A 5,861-nucleotide genomic window follows, 5' to 3' on the forward strand; every position below is an offset into this window, starting at 1 on the left:
AAGAATCAAGGAAGACTTCTCAGGGAAAGTTAGCCCGGGAGCTGGTGGAGTGATAGGTAGGGATGGGGAAGAGAAGTGTTCCAATTAGAGGGAAGAGCAAACACGAAGTTCCCCGTGAGACGCTGCATGGATGGGACGGGGGAACTGAAAGGAAAGGTTCAGCCTGTTGCTATTAAGTGAAATAGGAAATGAAATTCCGAAGACTTTATTGGCTTTTGTGCTCACCTTTACATGAGAGAAAAAGGGACACAGTCAGTGTGATATTGTACACGCTCCAGAGACTTTAAAGTGGATGATAACTTCCAGTAATACAGGAGGGAACAATGTAACAAACTTTAAATACATGAATACTTATAAAGGACAACGCATAAACTGTGTTGGATTACTAGTTTGAGATTGCCACGCCCTCTACCCGTAACAGGAAATACTCTTCATTGGAATGCTGAGATGCCTGTGTGGATTTTTCTTCTTACATTTTCTAAGATACATTTTTCGTGTGTATATTTATGCTTAAGTCAATAATAAAATATGATTCAGATGAGAAATATTTTTTGGACATCACATATCTTAGCAAACCATTTAAGGTCTAAACTGTGATTAGACTGTGGTCAGGGAACTCAAAATGAGATGTGGCTGCGACAGACAGACACAGTCATGACTGGGCCAGGGCCAGAGTCAGCTTTATAAAACATGGCCCTAGGATCTCCTCCTACCTACCTTGGAGAGCCTAAGAAGAGTTAAGGCCTAGGAGGAGCAAAACAGTTTTGGGTATTCCTCACAGGCTGCGACAGCCTGGGATATTTAGGTTTCGAAAAGGTAACTTTGATTTGAAAAACATATAAACTTAGAACTCTGTTGTTTTCTAACATACCATGAAATTACAGTCGGTGAAAAATAAATGAAAAGGCAAAAACAAAGAAGTTTCAATGTCATTTAATAACAATTGTAACCGACCTTGAAAACCCATTGTGTCCTTTATTATCACAGATGTTAAAAACCAAGGATAGAGCTGGTGGGGACAGGGGGAGTGGAAACAGAAAAAGAGATGGAGATTCTGAATGGATGAGAAAAGTGAGGCAGAGAGAGTCCAGCCTCTGCCTCCCGGGGCTGCCCATCACGCCTCAGTTACCCTTCCCAATTGCCCCTCCCTGAAACACCTCTGATGCCATCTCCATTTGTCTAAGAGACAAGCCATGCAGAGCAGGCCTAAATAGCCGTAGTGATTGATCTTTACTTTTGTAAGTATTTGCTCCGGTCATCAGCAGCTTTTCTCAGCCTCCAGTACAGCTCTGGCGCTCAAGAGTAATCCATGTGTAAGATCGCATTACAGTGGGACGAGTAACTCAGTCAACCAAAGTGAATCTTTTTGATAACAAAGTATTTATTCAGCTTCTCTCGTTGGATGAAACTCAGCCCGGGGGTTAAAACTGACAGTTTCCTCTGTACCAAAGCTGTAACGCTGAGCTCAGATGTGATTAAAAACTTTTATCACTAAGCAAAAAAAGTAAACAAGCTAAAGCAAAGGTGAGATGGCTGACTCAGAAAATGGCTTCAGAATAGGACCTCTCTCTCATCCGCATCCTGGTTGCTTATTCCCCCGCCCCCCATACGTAAACCTGCATATCATTAACTCCTCAAATTTTAATGCTAAAAGCATACACTGGAGAAGAACAACAGCCTCTCCCTGAGGACGAGGACTGACCAAGCAGGCACATGCCTTCTGTTTAAAACTGTAAATTTAAAAAAAAAAAAAATTTTTAATGCCTACAGCACCTGGTCTTCCTACGTGGTCTCCCATCCAAGTACTAAAATGGCCCGATCCTGCTTAGCTTCCGAGATCAGATGAGATGGGGCTTGTTCAGGGTGGTATGGCCGTAGACTACAATTTAATTTTTTTAACAGCAATATTTTATTTTGAAGGACTGTCATGTAAGCAATATAAATACAAATCCCCTGAAATTTAATTAATGTCAGAGTTCAAGTGTATGATTATAATATTTGAGATACATCTTAAATACATTATAGTTTTTTAATGTTGAAGGCAATGTGCTAAGCAGTCTTAGTTCAAAATGTTATCTAAAACACTTAATTAAAGAAGACATTGCTCTTCTTGTGGCTTGAGAAGTAATTAAAAGAAATATTGAAGCCTGAATTTTGTGGTTGTTTTTATAACCATGATATTTAAGAAGCAATATTTTCCTCCTCTAATAGACACCAGCTCATCATTGTGGAGTTTGAGGTTAAAAACAGCTCGATTCACAAATGAGTAGGTGAGTGGTTTCTCGACAGGGTTGTTAGATTTAGCAAATAAAATATATGGACGTCCAGTTAAATTTGAATTTCAGAAAAACAGACTGAATTTCAGATAAAGATAAAGCATTACTTGGTCTAAGTATATCCCACTGAATTTCAGATAAACAACAAAGAATTTTTGTGTATTTTCCAAATATGCATGGCACATACTTATACTAAAAAATATTGTTTATCTAAAATTCAAATTTAACCGGGTATCCTGTATTTTATCTGACACCCTATTTCTAGACGGTATTTGAAAAGCTCCCAAGAAATTTGCTCACTTAAAAATCTTGCCTTGTGAGATGTTAGTTCCTATATGTGGTGCCATTGTTATTAAACTATACACAGATCTCTTCCTGAGGTGAGGAAAGACAAAGTTTTCCCATTAAAATTTATAATCCCAATACGCAATCCTTAAAAGAAAGACACAATTCTTTATGTTCTGATATAGGATTATCTTCAAACTAAATTATTAAACTAAAAAGAAAAAACAAAGCTAGGTTCGGCAGTGTGTGCATCTTGAGTAATAATGAGGGCTGTCTCCAGGGAGCAGGACTGGGGTGAGGGGTGGGGTGGGGGTGACCGTGGAAAGGAGTCTGCTGTTTTCATTCTACTATTTTGTACATTTTGAATTTTCTATCATGTGCATGTGTTATCGATTCAAAAACAAATAAGTGTGAATGAACAAGCAAAAAAGCAAAACAAAAATATTTTCTTTCCAGGACAAAACATCCCACGAGATAATGTTTAGTAGAAATTATTTCATTAACTTCTTGGATTTCCTTTTTGACCTTATCAGGTCACCTGAATAGCTCTGGGAACATGGAGGTAAACTACTTTATAATCATGCATGGACTCAGCCTTATTGAAGCGTATGTGATATTTTAAAGTGGAAAAAAAATCTATTTTCTACAAAGCTGTAACTTTTATCTATAAGAGTGTGCATATTTTATAGGCTTTATATATTTCACTCATTTCATTCTCAACTTATTACTGCTATTTTTCGCCATGGGCTTAAATTCGCTCCAGGTCCCGCCCCCGCCCTCGCGTTCCCCCTCTCAGCATAAAATTAGAAAGCGTCACTTGTGAATAATAGGAAACAGAGGGATCTGTTTTGATCTAAGTTTCACCAGCCACGTTTTTCTGCTCAGGCTTCCATTATAAAATCAATTTTCAGACTACATGGAAAGGGGTTATTCTGAAGACCAAGTTCATAATTAAATCTTATGTTCGAGCTAAGAAAAACCAAAGGAACATGTACGCGCGCGCACACACATAACACATCTTAGCAACATGTCAGTTGAATTAAAAGTACACTGAGATGTTTGGTAAAACCCAAAAAAAACAGTCAGGAGTCGATTCAACGTCTCAGCTTATATTCAACGTAAAGCTTTGTTTTCTGATCTGAGTTTTTTCCCAGGTGATGTTCAGTATCTCATACATATGAACCATCTCCCCTGCTTCCTGGCTCATGTCGCATTTCCTTTTTACCCAACTCTGGTAGTTCCTGATAGCCTGCTTTGTGTTTGAAGTCTTTTCCAAGTAATAAAATAGTTGTTTGTCCCTCCTTCCCCAGCCGAACCTGCATCTGCCTCTTCATTTGGTTACCCTTTCACAGTCATTTATTCAGCAGTTATTATGTACCATGCACTGCTCCAGATATGGGCGAAAAGTCCTCTCTTACGTGGCTTATAGTCTAGTCTGGAGACAGGGAGGAAAAAAAGAGAAAGGAATCAAAAGTAACCGGGGCAAGGTTTTACTTTAGAAAATGCAGTCTGGAAAGGTAGTTCTGACTTCCTAGAAGGGTGGAGTGGAGCCCTGCGGATACCTAAGGGAGAGAGTTTTAGAGGAAAACAAAATACCAAGACATTAATTAGTCTGCAACACACCGGGTATGTTTTGGTACAATAAGGGTGACGAGATGACTTAAGCAAAATGAGTAAGAGTGAGGAAGTAGGAGATGGAGTCAGAGGAGTATCGTGAAGGCTTTCTGAGCCATGGTAAGGACTTCAGATTTTGAAAAATGGCATAGATGATAGAGGCTCTGTTCATCCCTCTGGTGACCAAATTAAAGTTATGATGGAAACAAGGAGCAGCAGCAAGAGAAAATCGCCTGGGATCTAGACGAACAAGCCATACAACCAGGGAGAAATCCAAGAAAGCACTCTGCAATGGCAGAAGTCAGGACGGGGCGAAGATGCGGGGCTGCCCGGTCCCGAGCTGCTGAGATAGAGGCTGCGGCAGTGGCAGACGCCTCTTAAAGGGGCCGCGTCCGCAAGCAGATTTCCACGGTGACGGATCTGCTCGCTCTGAGCGCCAGTGTCGATTTGGCTGCGCCCAGGGGGCACCAAGGACTTACAGGGAGGCACTGTCGGAGTGAGGGCGAGGCAACACTTGCTCTGTACAGAAGTGCCGGCGGTATCCATCGTTCCCTGTTGAGCCCTCCCCCTTACCAGTGCGCAGACACAGGGCTGCCATAGCCGTGAAGTTATCAAACTGGATAACAGAGGTCGCTCTGCTGAAAGCCCGCCTACCCAAACTCGCGGCCCCACCCAAGCCACATCCAGGTGTATCCTCGGCCAGTCAGGTGCTCCTTGCTGAGACTCACACTGCAAGCATCTGGCCTCTGTTTCTGGTGTAGCCGCTTGAGGCAACTATAAGCACAGCATCTGTCGATTGCTTGCTGAATCTTAACAGGTGGCCCCGGAGGAGCACAGGCTGGGGCTAAACTTGACCTGCAGCTGAACCCTTCTCAAGACTGTGCCTGTGGACACCTACTACAAAAATCCTCACTAATAAGACCGAGAGACTTAGGACCTTTGCTTAGTACATAGATACAGACACGGAAAGGCAGCCAAAATGAGAAGACGAAGAAGCAGAAACCATAAGAGGAAACAGAGATCCAGAAACAACAGAGTCAAGCAATCTAACAGATGCCGAGTTCAAAACACAGGTTATAAAGACGCTCAATGAACTTACGAGACATGTAGGTGAATTCAGTGAGAACTTCAAGAAAGAGATAAAAAACATAAAAATGGAAATAGAAATTATAAAAGGGAACCAGTCTGAAATGAAGAACACATTGTCTGAGGTGAGAAGTATATTAAATGGGATAAACAAAGTGAATAAAGAAAATAATCAAATGCCTTACTTAGAGGATGGGAAAGCCAAGGACACTCAATCAGAATGGCAAGAGATAAGATGCCAAGACTATAAAAATAATTTAAGGAGTATATGGGACACAGTAAGGGTCCAAATATCCGTCTGATCGGTGTAACTGAAGAAAATCAAGATGTTGAACTGCTATTTGAAGAAATAATGATGGAAAACTTCCGTGACCTGGTGAAGGAAATGGACATAAAACCCCAGGAAGCTCAGAGAATTAAAAAAACCAGGGATCCAAAGAGACCTACACCAAGACGCATCATAGTTAAAATGCCAAAGGTTAAATACAAAGAATATTAAAAGCAGCAAGAGAAAAATAATTACCTACAAGGGAACCCCCAAAAGACTGACAGCTGATTTCTCAAAGGAAACTATGCGAGACAGAAGGGCTTGCCAAAAAA

The 5,861-nt window shown here is 41.0% G+C and overlaps 1 pseudogene; it reads right to left on the minus strand.

The window, feature by feature from the left end:
• Positions 1-1,761: 1,761 nt before the first annotated feature.
• Positions 1,762-1,880, minus strand: LOC111741802 (annotated as a pseudogene).
• Between the last annotated feature and the right edge of the window lie 3,981 nt (positions 1,881-5,861).

Source organism: Pteropus vampyrus, unplaced genomic scaffold (assembly GCF_000151845.1).
Source record: "Pteropus vampyrus isolate Shadow unplaced genomic scaffold, Pvam_2.0 Scaffold81, whole genome shotgun sequence".
Taxonomy (NCBI): Eukaryota; Metazoa; Chordata; class Mammalia; order Chiroptera; family Pteropodidae; genus Pteropus; species Pteropus vampyrus.